General features: G+C 44.5%; 1 protein-coding gene across 10 annotated transcripts in view; it reads right to left on the bottom strand.

Annotated features, from left to right (window-relative positions):
• Positions 1 to 14404, bottom strand: part of PITPNM2 (phosphatidylinositol transfer protein membrane associated 2) — a 244342-nt gene extending 229938 nt beyond the window's left edge. For 6 of the 10 annotated variants that reach the window (XM_083151213.1, XM_083151232.1, XM_083151249.1 and 3 more), the window contains exon 1: positions 14077 to 14404. The gene's annotated coding sequence lies outside the window, so the exon portion shown is untranslated. The remainder of the gene's footprint in view (positions 1 to 14076) is intronic. The other 4 variants (XM_083151266.1, XM_083151263.1, XM_083151265.1 and 1 more) reach the window with 1 other exon arrangement.
• Positions 14405 to 14640: the final 236 nt, after the last annotated feature.

Raw genomic sequence — 14640 nt, forward strand, 5'->3', positions numbered from 1 at the left:
GCTGGGTGTTCCTCTGAGTATGCGAGCGGGCCGATGCTTGCCCTCGGCGGGTGACATCCCAGGACATCAGCCATCAGCCCTGTTTCTTCCAGGTGCACACAAATAAAAGTCAGTTTTCACTGACTTGTATTTGCGAAGGCAGGAGAATGGTCGGCGACCATCAAATGATTTCTTCTGCAGTGGGACAATTCCTGTGGGAATTGTGGAGTGGTGTCCCTAAAGGCCCCCATACACTACGCGATTTGGCCCCGATTTTACCCGATTCTGGAGGATTGGGCCGAGAAATCGGGTGAAATTGGCCAAATTGCGTAGGGTATGACATCTGATCTGATCCGATGCACGGTCCTGTGCGCATCAGATCAAATCCGGATGTCGGACGTTCTGCACATAAGATAAATCATGTGCAGCCGCCTGGGGGAGTGGCAGGAGCAGGCTGGGAGTGGGGGCTGGTCCGGGGGAGCGGCACGAGATGTAGCGGCAGGCAGGGAGCGGGGACCGCAGATGCAGAGCAGAGACCGGGGGCGCAGCGGAAGAATAGAAAGAAATCCTATTCAAAAGACTGGGCGGCCGAGTATTGACTGAGTTCCCAGCCAATCAGCGGCCGCCCAGTCTTTTGAATAGGATTTCTTTGTATTCTCCCGCCGTGCACCCGGTCTCTGCTCTGCATCTGCGCCACGGTCCCCGCTCCCTGCATGCTGCTACATCTCGTGTGGCTCCCCCGGACTGGCCCCCACTCCCAGCCTGCTGCTCCCCGGACCGTTCCCCACTCCCAGCCTGCTCCCCCCCGGGGAAGCTCAGGGGAAATCGGGGATGACTAGTCCTTAGGACAAGTCGCCCTAGTGTATGGTGGCCTTTAGCAGTAGGTTATCTATACACCTCAATTAGTGTTTCCAGTATTATGTACACAAAAGTCCCCATGAAAAATTATTTCCTTTTTAAAAGGCTTTCTTTTCAATAAAAAATATTCAATGATGACATTTGTTGCACAATTATTTATTTATTAACAGTTTCTTATATAGCGCACACATATTCCGCAGCGCTTCACATCAGTCCCTGCCCCAGGGGAGCTTACAATCTATATCCCCTATCACATGTACACGCACACACAGACATTTTAGGGTTAATTTTCTTAGGAGCCAATTAGCCTACCAGTATAGCAGATGTATTAAGCAGATAAGGAGAGCCGTTATCCCCAGCGTGAATGGCTCTCCTTATCGGCTCCCTCGCCGCCCCGCACATGTGCACTCGCAGTCCCCCGACCTGGCCGGCTTTCTGGGCATGCGCGAGATCTCGCTAAAACCATGAGATCTCCAGCGCAGCCCAAGCCAGACGCAGGGCTAGCGTTGTCCCCACAGTGGGAGATTGGACAACGCTAGCCCTGAGCTGGCGAAGCGGCCGGGGTGAATTAACGCCTTGAAGGCTGTTAATACATCGCCCTGGCCGTTTATCCCTGGGGGGGATTGCAGGGGACAGCCCCGCCGAGCGTAACTCTGCGGGCTCTCACTAGCGCACGTTAGGTGTGCTAGTAGTACATTAGGGAAATCGTAATCCCCCCAGTTAACCAGCGTTAAGTGCATTTTTGCACTTAACGCTGGTTCATACATCTGCCCCCATGTTAGGTAAAATAACTAATTGCCATTTCTCATAACAGGTGTTTGATGGGTACAAAAGACAGCTTCGATCCGAGTGACCTGCACTTTGCATTATAATCATACTTGGCTACCTGACCCTCTCCATGAAGGAGAACATGCTCTGTTCCTGGACTTTCCTGGTAATGTATGATTGCCATCACCTGTGGTGAAACACCTTTGTTATCAATTACCTAGCTTCCCACAGGTGATGGCAATCATACATAACCAGGGTAGCCCAGAAACAGAGCATTTTCTCCCTCATGGAGAGGGTCAGGTAGGCAAGTGTGATTATAATGCTTATGCTATATGTGACTAATTCCTCTGCAACAAAAAATGAATCCTAAATACCTAATACACTTTGGGTCGGATTCAGGTTCACTTGCACAAGCAAAGTCTCACTCTAATGGACAAAACCATGTGCACTGAAGGTGGGACAGATTTAACGTGTGCAGAGAGAGTTATATTTGGGAGAGTTATTTTGTTTCTGTGCAGAGTAAATACTGGCTACTTTATTTTTACAATGCAATATAGAAATCCGTTTGAAGTACAAACCCCACCCAAATGTTAGGGTGCCCATACACTAGTGCGATTCCAATGTATCGGGATGATAAATCGGACCAAATCACATGTGTTTGACAGCACATCCGATCAGACCGGACCTTATAGATTGAATGTGCTGCTTTTAAAATGTATCTGGTACTTGTCAGGTGCAAACTGGGCCTATTTTAAGCACATCAGATAAATTGCATGCAATTTATCTGATGTACTTGACTGACATATTCCTGGACCCACCCACTCATCCACCCATCCACCCATCAGATAAATCTGATGGTACATGCGATGTGCAGTAGATAAATTGCATGCAATCGCTTGTGAAAAATGACACATCAAGTGCCAAATCGGATGTGAGCCTCCAGGAGAGCTGCAGAGAAACTTCAAGGGAAATACTGTCCAACTTAAAGGTCAAATAAATTGCACTAGTGTATGGGCACCTTAAGTCTCTCTGCAGGTTACATCTGCCCCACCTGCAGTGCACATGGTTTTGTCCATTAGAGAGAGAATTTGCTTTTGCAAGCAAACCAAAATCAGGCTCATAATGTGAGACCCAGGACTGGCCAAAAAAAAGTAGTAACATTTAGGCAAAAGTGGACAGTGGGGGATTCGTGGCAGACATCTCCTACCAGATGTGCAAAAAGGCTATGTACACTGCAGGACACATTCACACCCAAATACTGTACTGAAATTTAGTATGCTTTTATATTTGCCTTTTGAATCAGTTCAGTCACAGTATTTAATTTTTCTAATAAAATGACTTAAATAAAGATGCCTGAGGTATAACGCCAGAGATCAATCCTGCTGTTCGCATGACAAAGTCTGCTGTAAAGTTATTTCAATGAGCTGGCTAATAGAACGGCAGGATACTGCAAGTGTGTACTGTACATTACAAAGACAAAACTGAGAAAGTCTCTACTTGCCTTAATTTGTGTCAATAAGGGAGACCTGCAGCACACCAATGCTCACAAATGAATGCCTTATATAACAAGTATTAAACTCTAATGGTAATCTCTGCAGCTGCAGGAAAACAAGCCTCCTCCCCATAACAAATAAAACGGGAGAAAAAAAAAAAAAAGCTATCTAACATTTTACGCACAGGAGAATGGTTTATTTGATGACAAGTCTACTTGAAAAACTATACAGTAAATAAAGAAGGCTTGTGCTTTTGGCATTACAATATATAATCCTGCTATATAATCCTGCGCCACGCTTGGAAAGCAAGGCAGACAATCAACTGAAAATGTATTTTAATTACACAATTACTATTCTGTTCTGAGTAAACGTGCAGCATTCTTCTCCACTCTGAATGATTGCCCAATTACGGAACTACTGTAGGGGACTATAAACCTTCTCCACAGATAAAGTCCTAAATCCCAGCGTATGACTGGCAACAGTTTGCACAATGAAGAGTGCCCTTGGCCCAATCACAAGTCTGAATTCATACTTCTGCAATGCTCGCACAGTTTCCGGGCATTCTGGATGTATGCAAAGCAAATGAAAAATGCCGTAAAACAGAAAACACAGGCTAATGGCACAATTCAGATCTTTGGGTTCACAATTTAGTCACTTTCCTACATTTTTTTCCCCCATTCTTATATAGTCAACCGAATAGAGTTCAAATGAAAACATCAAAGTAAAGTGAAACACTTCTTGATGACAAGTATGATCAGCAACATGGAGACATCTCCTGGTCATTACATCAAACATGATCACACAACCCTATTGCTTATTCTCTGGCACAATCTCTGTTCCAATAAGCCTAACAATACTAGGCACACGTAAGTATGCATTTCTTATGGTATGTCTCTTTTTCAAAGTGATAGGTGCCTTTCTGACAGCATTTTGATCGCCGGCATTTGTCCTCTGTCCCTTTCTGTACATTATTTCCCATGTTCACCCTCTCCCATGGGTCACACACCTCATGCTATTTATATCATGGCTGCTTGCCGATTCCTTGGTTATCACTGGCTCCTCTGCCTCATGTCTGATCCTTGTCTATGTGTATCTTCTGATGCTCTGTACTTCATAAGTACAGAACCTGAGCACTGCATGTCTCACCTGACATCCATGCCCATCTTCCTTTCCTCATATCTGCCGTTCTCAAAATGATTATGGGGCAGATGTATTAAGCCTGGAGAAGAGATAAACTGGATATAAAGTTGGATGGAGGTAAAGCACCAGTAAATCAGCTCCCAACTGTCATTTTCAAACACAGTTGATTGGCTGGTGCTTTGTCTCCTTTAACTTTGTCTCCAGATTATCTCATCACCAGGCTTAATACATCTACCCTTATGTGCCCTATTACTTCCTACTTCATGCCCTCTGCCCATCATCCCCTGGTTTTGTCCTCACCCCTTTGGTTTTCCTCTAATAATTTTCTATTCTGAAATGAGAATACTTTTACTTTACTATGAGCTAGGGACCACTGGGACATGAGGCATGCAGTGTACATACCCATGCCTCAGTAATGACACTAAGTTCCTGTGGATTGATGTCAAGTATATAAATATTGCTTCAACCTAAAATGTCTGCTCCACTGTTCACGCTAAAGGTCATGACACAGATGAAGCGCCTCTCAGCCAGCGCCGGGGCTTGCCAGATTGCCTGCCTGCCCCCCCCCCCCCACGCGCGCGCTGCTGATCGCCGGCAGAGAGGCACTTTATCTGACTGGGACGCACACAAATGCACATCCCAGTTTTCAGGCAGCGGGGGATGGGAACCTTGTCCGTCTTTGCTTCAGGGAGACGGGCAGGGTTAGGGGAGGTGTGTGGAGGCGATGGGGACTGGAGGACAGTGACGAGGAGGCGGTGGAGACTGACTGTGAGCTTTGTCGGAAGGGGACACACAAATCCGCCAGACCCCCGCTGAATGAGAAGGGCTCCATCTGTATAAGCAAGCTAATATTGCTTCCATAAAGTTGTTTTATAATTGTGGGTTCTATGCCCACAAAAAAATAGTAAATTTATTCCTTTGCAATCCAAAAGGGAGTGCTGCAAAACAATTGTTATGGATATTTTACATAAGGAGTGATCCGGCGCATGAGCTGTAGCGCTAGGAGGACGCTGGCAGCAGCAGCATCTTCAACACCAGTTCAATAATAATCAGTCATCGCGTGTTTGGCTCCTGCTCAAGCTCCACCTGCCACATACTGATCCCCTCCTGGCTGCCCACCAAGGTCCTTGGTAAGCTGGGACCTTTTTAAAGGAACTTTTAAACTAAAATGGTAGACTGCGGTACAATACATGTAGTGTTCCTTCTAGGAACTAGGGCGGGCAGGGCGGGGGGGACGGACTGGGCCCGCTGACGTCACTATTTTGGGCATACGTCACACAAAGGGGTGGGCCCGGCCAGTGGCGTCATGCAAAAGGGGGCGGACCCGGCCATCCGGAAGGCTGTACACTGCAGGGGAAGTTCCGGGCATCGCTATGTACAGCGGCGCCGGGCTTCCCCGGTCACAACGGCGGTGACAAAGGCAGGCTGTTTTAGTGGGGTGCTGCCAGAGGGGCAGGGCGCATTTTGCACTTTAAAAATCGGGCAGGGCACAGCGCCCCGCTAAAACAGCCTAGCAGGAACACTATACATAGTGTGTGTGTGTGTATGTGTATGTATGCATATATATGTGTGTATATATATATATATATATATATATATATATATATATATATATATATATATATATATATATATAGTTGAACTATATTATGTCTAATTTGCTGTTTTCTGAGTTTGTGGCTTTATATCTTCGTTATATCGATGATGTCTTCGTGGTGTGGTCTGGGACTGAAGAAAAGCTGTTAGCCTTTGCAGAATATCTTAACCAGCTACCGGGATCAATTAGAGTCACATGCACCTACAGCCCTTTTAGCATTAACTATCTGGATGTGACGGTACTATGTAAAGATGGCTGCTTTGCAACAACGCTGTTCAAAAAACCGACAGACAAAAACACACTTTTGTCAGCGGACAGCTTCCATCCTCAACCTTTAAAATGGGACTGCCGTTCTCTCAATTGGCAAGAGTGGTACGCAATACTTCAGGTGTGGGTAAACTTGATGCTTTACTTGACAAAATGTGTCTTGATTTTAGAGACCGTGGTTATGATTCCAAAGAGATTCAACTGGCCAGGAACAAAGCCAAAGGATCTCCTCAAATCAAAAGGACCCAAGACACAGAGTTCAAGAATGGTATTTTCGAGTACTTTTTCTATCACGTCCAAGGAAGTACGTTCTGTGATATTGAAACATTGGCACATTATAAAGACTGATCCCGTCTTGGGTAAGACCTGCAGTGCACCCCCATTATTCTGCTATAAACTCAGCCAAAATCTGAAACAAAGGATCACCTTTACTGATGTGAGTCCGAGGGTGGGTCGCTCTGAATCCTGGCTACAAAGGTCAGTGGGGTCATTCCGCTGTACGGGCTGTGCCAATTGTAATTTTGTCCTAAGGATGGATAGATTTGTCCATCCCACTACTGGCAAAGTTTATCCTTTAAAACATAGAATGAATTGTGAATCACGCTTTATTGTGTACCTGATCCAATTCCCATGCAAGAAATGGTACTTATGTATTATCTGGACTCCCATGCTAAATGCACGCCATTTTTTCATACCCCTACTATCCAACTACGCAATGGAGTTGATTTTATATAGTGTGGGGAGCGCAGCGAGCCACCGTGCCCGAAGCGTGGTGAGCGCAGCGAGCCCCGCGAGGGGACGCGGTCTCATAAGAAAAACGGGAGTCCAGATATTACATAAGTACCCAAGAAATTATATATAGCCAAGACTATTCGAATGCTTAAAGAAAGAATTTCTATGCATAGGAGCTCAATTAAAAAAGCCCTCGTCAAGATAGAACTTGGGACTCCTCCAGTGGCAAAGCATTTTGCTCTCTGGACACTCTATTAAAAAATTTTCCTTTATGCCAATTGACACTATGGGGGGAATTTACTAAAGGAAATTTGTAAAAAATAGGTGTATTTGTATCCAGAAATACACTTATTTTTGACATTTACAATCCCAAAATATGGCAATTTGTATTCGTATTGATAGCACATCAATACGAATAGCCATATTTTCGGGATAGTAAATGTCAAAAATAAGTGTATTTCTGGATACAAATACACCTATTTTTTTTTACAAATTTCCTTTAGTAAATTCCCCTTTATACCTCCAATGAGACGTGGCGGGGACCGCAACACCAGTTTGTTGCAACGCGAATGCTACTGGATTTATGAATTACGAACGATGAGTCCTATGGGCCTTAATGAGGAATTTAATTTTTATTCATTCATTTAATCGCTCTATTTATGTTCTAAATTTTGAGCGACATGGTGCTGGGAATCTATATAATTGATCCCGGGTAATAGCAATTAGAGATCAATAGCAGCTTGATATGTGCTTAAAATATCTAGCTCTATTTTATTTTGTAAATAATGTGTGTTTCACTATGTCTGTATGTCTTTTTACGTGTGGTGTAATAATACTGATACTACTGTTACGTGGGTATTGTAGTCAGCTTTTCTCTGCGAGCAATACCATTACTAGGATACAGTATTTGCTCTGTATTTCCGTGTGATCCATGACAGCGTCATGTTATCAAGGTTATCACCCGAACTTCCGAGATTGCAGCGGGGCGGCCGTCATTCCCTGTTGCACAGTGGCGTCTGAGGTCATTGACCAGCGCCGGAAGATGTGCAGGAGTGGAATACAGCGCACGCTGGCCGGAGGGAGGCGGCAGTGGTATGTATGTGCCAATCTTTACCTATTTATTGGGTTTATTCTAGCATGTAATTTGACCATTTCTCCTTTTGTTAAAGGTGCGTGGGAGCACCGAAACGGCAGCCGTCAAGGAATGACTGGCTACAAGGCCTATATTGCTACTATGCTAATATGCTAAATGAGGACATGATTTTTTTGTCATCTGTGATTTGGATACACAATCTTTCGGGAATGGATTTAGGAAATACATCCTTGTTGTTTATCCAACTTGAGTCCTGTGCTGTTTTGTCCGAGAGGAGGAGAAATCCCTTTTTGGATATACAAGAGAGAGATAGATAGATAGATAGATAGATAGATAGATAGGACACTGGGGTGTGGCCTTTCTGGAGCTAGGCCACGCCCATTTTCCATGGTATCGGCTCTTTGGCTTACCAGAACATATTTTTTGGCTCTTTGCCGCTGATTGGTTGACCACCCCTGCACTAGGGCGTGAAAGGAGAATAAAATAGTGCCCAAAGCAGTGTGCCATATTTACTCTGCGGACATTTGGGACAAAAAAAGTGAAAAACCCCATGTCGACCTAATGATTGTGTTGACCTAATGACCCTGTGGACCTAACCCATGTCGACCTAATTTCTGTCTATCCAATGATCCATACCCCAGTCAGTTATGGCTCTTTTGCAACTGACATGTAAGTATGGTTCCTTGAGCAATGAATCCTGTTTTACAACATATATTGCAAATGCTGCCAGTGTATTCATGAACAGCCAAATCAGCCTGATATATTTGCTAATCTTGCAGTAACAAGTGTTTGCCAGAATAATTGCATAAAGCCTCATTTGAGTTTATTACAGAATCCATGACTTACCAAATGAATAAACCCTGTAATGCAATAGTAAGCTAAAAATACACGGTGGTATGTTATACTGACACAAACATATTTTTTATAAACAATGCAATCGTAGCTCTAGGTTCTAGTGCATTGTGGATATTTCTCTCAAGGGAAGCATGGTGACAACATCTAACCAGGGCCCTATATGTGGTTTGTATACTCTCCCTGTGTAAGCGGTTTATCCAGGGGAGAGGGACAGTATATGTCTACAAGGTCATGCAGACGTTGAAAGATTTTTCACTTTTGACCCAGCGGAGATTTTCCTGCTCCTGGCAGCTGCAGTGAGACTGCTAGATCTCGGCGGTCATGTAACGGTCACTTCTGGGTCAGACCTGTGATCCTCAATGTTCCAGTATTCATTATTACACTAACCCATATGTTGATATTCTGAAAATATCGACATTTTATCAACATGAACACTATATATAAGGATATGGTAGTGTCAACATTACAACTGTTAATTAAATGTCATCATATTACCTACATCAGCGGTTACTCTGGGTAATTGGCTTCCAGTGCTCATCTGGAAGGGAAGCCCCACTGGGCAGGACTGATATACATGACTATTGTCCTATGTAAAGTGTTAAATAATGTGTGTTACGTAAATAACTATTAATAAATAAATAATCTGCATAAATGTATATTATAAATGGAAGAGAATACCACTAAAGTAGAGGTTGTAAGGCAGTGAGATAGACAGACAGACAAACTTTATATATAAAGTTTAATTTTCCACAAATATCCACTGACTATGGGCAGTATTCAATGAGAAAAATTCGCTGTGTTTTATGGAAAGTTTATGCTATTTTCGCGTTGGAAGGAGCATTTTGCTCTCCAAAAGTGAACCACCCTATTCAATGTGATATTTTCGCCGTGTCTCTCCGTGTAGCAATTCTCCATCTTTTCATGGAGAACTGGAATGTGAACTTTTAAACTAAAAGGTTTTTTTTTTTTTTTTTTTGGTGTAAAAAAAATCAGGATTTTTTTTTCTGTGAAGGGGCATGCTATTTTTATTCATGTGCTTATAGCACATGAATATATATTTAATAAAAAAAAAATGTTAATTATTATAATTTTTTTTTTTTTACACAGAGCAGCCAGCAGGGGGCCGGAGCTCTCGAGCCGCTCATTAGATATTCATATATTCACTGCACCCGATTATTACATATGCACGATCGGGTGCAGTGAATACTGGGTCCCCCGCTGGCTATAGGGGGGGGCAGCTTGTGCTGCCTGGGTCCCGGGGAGCCCTCCTCCCCTCCACATATGTTCTGGGGCAGCCAGGGAGACTTTAATCTCCCTGGCTGCCACCGTCCCCCGGCTCCCTGCCAGCTCCCTGCCGCAGACGCTTGTCCGCTGCAGGGGTTAAGACTCGCCGCGAGTGGTGGCGAGTCTTAACCACATTGAATAGTGGGAGCAGGAGTGGCAGCAAGCCCTCCGGAACAGGGCGAGTGCATGGCGAGAGAAAAAATCTCTCGCCATGCACGGAGAATTTTTCTCATTGAATACAGCCCTATAAGACAAAGAGCAGTACAGTATTTAATGCTACCCGCAAGGGTTTGTGTACGGCGAGGATTCCTCGCCGAAAATAAGCCATCCTCGCCATATTCAATGTTTGGGCCAAATCCTCGCCATCACAGGCCGGCCAGGATCCCTTTAAATCGCTGAAAATGCAGAGTCCACCACATTTTGTGGCAAGCCCAGCTCTATTAATGGTTTGTCCGGCCCCAGAAAATCCCACCAATCAAGGGGTTAATTTACTGGTTTGGGCAAACCCTCCTGCCGCATTTACAAAATAAATCACAATAGTATTGATAGACAGTTTCCAGTCTCAAAGTAATACTTTAAAATCACATGAAAAAGACATACGTTGTTTAGTTTTATGCTGAAATTCCACTTCAGAGCTGTGTTAGGCACTGTATACACAGGCAGTGGCGACTGCTTGTTAAAACACAAGGCAAAACAATGTACTTTATTCTTGCTTTCCACAGAATGTTCTTAAAACCTTCTTGCAGCAAAGTGTATTAAGGGGGTTATTCAGCCCTGCTTGCTAGGCTGCATAAATTCGCTGCCTAGCGAGCAGGTAAACACCACCCCACTGAACGTATGCTCCCCCCCTCCACCGCCGCCCGAATCCCTGTGACACGATGCGAGTGAATGTGGACACTTACACATCCGCTCGGATGTGGCCGCACAGAGGAAAAGTCATTCGATGGTCGCTCGCCAGACTTACTTTTCATATGGCTGCTTTCCGCCAAATTGGAGGCGGGCGCTGAAGTCATGTGATGTCAGCCACCCGCCCCGAACAGACATGTGCATGCCTGCAGGGGTACGCCCAGTGGTTTTATGGGCGTGCCCAGCATTTTTGTGGGCACGCCCATATATGGGCCCCTGCCTGTCCATCATTCATCGAAAGCCCCAGTGAGTGTAAAACTCGCCGAAGGGGGTGTGCGCCTGCGCATGAGCGACTATGCGTATGCACATTCCTCCACCATTGAAAACGGAGCAGCAAATCCAGCCCAGTTTTCAATGGTAGGGGGAATGTGCACGTCTGAATCGGCCCCCAAGTGTGGAGTGTTAAGGCTTGTAAAAGCTGCAAAAGGCAACACATGGAACGCCTATTTGAAAGGCTGTGTAGTCACACATCAGCATTAAATGGCATGGCAAGCGTTAGGGAACACATGTTGAATATGCCTGTGTGGTGAATGGCCATTTCAGCTTCTGTGACATCACAGTAAAGCCGTGTACACAGGCTTTATCGGGATGATATCGGGGCTGATATCGCTGGGAATATGGTCGTTGGAGACCATATTGCCAGTGATGGGAGTGTGCCCCGGCGATAAATCGTCGGGTGCGCGCTCCCCTTTTCAGCCCCGTTCTAATCGCTGGTCACAGGAGCTTGCTCCTGCGACCAGCTGATTACCTCTGCGGCACTGCCGGCAGGTTTCTTTTCATCAGCGACCATCTCTGGGGAGCTAGGTAAAGGTGTTTCACCACAGGTGATGGCAATCCTACATTACCAGGGAAGTCCAGGAGCAGAGCATTTTCTCCCTCATGGAGAGGGTCAGGTAGGCAAGTATGATGTAGTGTTTACAACAAACATTTTCCAGAATAGCGCCATGCCTGAAAACGTTACAGGGGTTTAAACAAAAATCAAAATGAGTGTCTTCTCATCAATCCACAACTTATTTTTTTACATATGGGTGGAATTTGACACAAACAGCTTATGTACACAGGGAGGAAAGGTTATGCTACAGCATTGGTTCTCAACCTGGTTGTCAGGAAAAAAAATCTGTAATTGCAAGGTGAGGCATTCAGGTGATAATATGACACAATGGGAAGGCAATAAAATAGGGATCGCTAGGCACACATCAAGGAAATGAATAAGTCTATTCATGTAAACTTGTAAAAGAAAACATGTACTATAGTTTTGTTGTCAATTATACAATGTATAATTCATTCTATTTTGTCATTATTTTTTCCCAAAAATCTTGTTTTTAGCACAATTACTGCTTTCATATATAGCGACGACTAAACATTTGATCTAATGTCAAATATGACAAGATGTCGAGTGTACAGATCACCCAAATGGGCTGCAGGGGGTGGTCAGGTGGGAAATTGAGAACCACTGATCTAGAGAGATTGATGCCTAATTGTAAAACAGTGTGAAATACGCTGTTGCTATATGAAGAACATAATATTTTGATAAAGTATACCCTTACAATCTCCATTTTACAAGCTATGGGCCACTGTGAACACTTCCCGGTATGTACAATCTGCCAGGAAAAAAGTCAGCCTTCTGCACACCTATACCATCAATAGAATAGGACAGGATGTCCACGTCCCACAAGCTTAACGCGGTGCGGCACAGATTTTGAGAGATCCAAATATCATGCAAACATACATTGATTGCAAACTACACACCCAATGAGTATTGCCTGTCAGGCCCTCAGTTATGAAAGTATACAGAACTGAATAGATTTCTAGTATACACCAGTCATCATTTTCCAAATCCGATATTCAGAATGATGTCAACCTTAATCATTGTTTCAAGGCTAGCACACAAAATCCATCTTCGTGCAAATTGGTTAAAATGATTTACATGGTAGTTTAGTTCAAATATATAATTTATACGCTGCAGCCTACTTTTAGTAAATTAACTGAATGTTTAGTCTGTTAAGTAAATACACTGAGCTACCAGCAACCCACAAAACAAGTGCAACCAACACATATTTTGTTAGCAGTCATTTGGATGCAGAATCACACCATACAGTAACTTCCATCCCTTCTCCAGTAAGAGTAACAAGCATACACCATTCTGCTCATACCCAGCAACAGAGCGAGGGTCAGGCTCTCGCTCATTATTTATGTGGGCAGCCTTCCAGATTCATTTGGATGTAATTTATGAACACATTAAAACCACAAAAGGAAAATAATATTACATGAAGAAATAAAGCAGTGAGTTTGTGCTTGGCAGCAGCATCAAGTGGCCAATGCTTGAGACAGTTGAATGTGGAAAACATACACTGAGGAAAAGGTGAATTGTTAGTTAACAACAATAGCAAGGAAACGGGAATATTATGGATGAAACAGATACAAATGAAATGTTCTATTATTTATGAAAGCAATAAAAAAATGCAAATAAGAAAAAGATTGGCTAAACATGATAAAGGTTCTCTCTCTCTAGCAGTAAACCATTTACTTCTATATCGCTCAAAAATACCATGCACTTCTGCTTAATAGATCTTATAGAAAATCCTGAAATGTACATTATAGACCGAAATACATCATGGGAACAGCCAACACCATAGATACCAGCAATGATGATGGTCATACATTTCCTGCATTAGCCATACATACTGAGGATTTTCATGTTATTATACTGTGCTGTGTACATACCAGGGAATGCCGGCCCCCAGACCAATGGAGAATGAATGACATGTACATAACTGAATCCCAGTCACTGATCCCCACATGCAGGGATGCAACTGATGACACATATGGATTGGATTCCTACATAGGGGGAGACTATAAAAGATTCACGATGGTGCATGCCATGTACTGATGACACACACAGGAGAGGAGTGTATGCCAGACATGGCTGCACTACCACAGCACAGCAGCCCCCCTATGACATACATGCTGCATCATGTCACACCACAGATGGAAAGCTCTGTACCAGACATGATGCCATGGATGCTGTTTACATGCACAGGAGTGAGGGGAGGGCGCCCTGTGCAGTGGGTACGTGCACGGTGTGCGGGCAATGATGCACCTACCTCGCTCTGCCAGCGGGAACCGCTCCTACCCGTCCTAGAGCAAGCCGCACACGGGCCTATACCGTTCAGGGCGCTCAGTGGACACACGGTGTGAGCACCCCCGGGAGATCCGTGCACCCCATCCCGCAGCACCAGCTACACAGCACCGTCTTCCAGCATTGCACGCTTCCTCCTGCCGGAAAAGGCTCGCATTGCAAGGCAATGGCAGTGCCCGGCTACCTTACCCCTTGTCGACGTGTTTTGGGGATAGGAAGCGCGGTTTATTCGGGCACTGGGGACTGGTTTGACAGCTTCGGTATGAATAGGAAGCCTGGCCCACAGTGCTGACACGGAATCTGCATCACATTCCCTCACTGAGGCAGGGAGGGGTGCGGAGCACACGGGCTGCATGGGCAGAGTCACAGTGACATCTACTGGGTTATACCTTGTACTGCAGTGACTGCTTCTCTGTTCATCACCTACTGGCGATTGGACGAGGCTGCAACATAGACAATACATTTTTACTTGTTGCCTATTTTAACTCATATGGTAAAGATATGGGATATACCTACAATTTAACCCTGT

This window comes from Crinia signifera, chromosome 1 (genome assembly GCF_055691185.1).
Source record: "Crinia signifera chromosome 1, ASM5569118v1, whole genome shotgun sequence".
Taxonomy (NCBI): domain Eukaryota; kingdom Metazoa; phylum Chordata; class Amphibia; order Anura; family Myobatrachidae; genus Crinia; species Crinia signifera.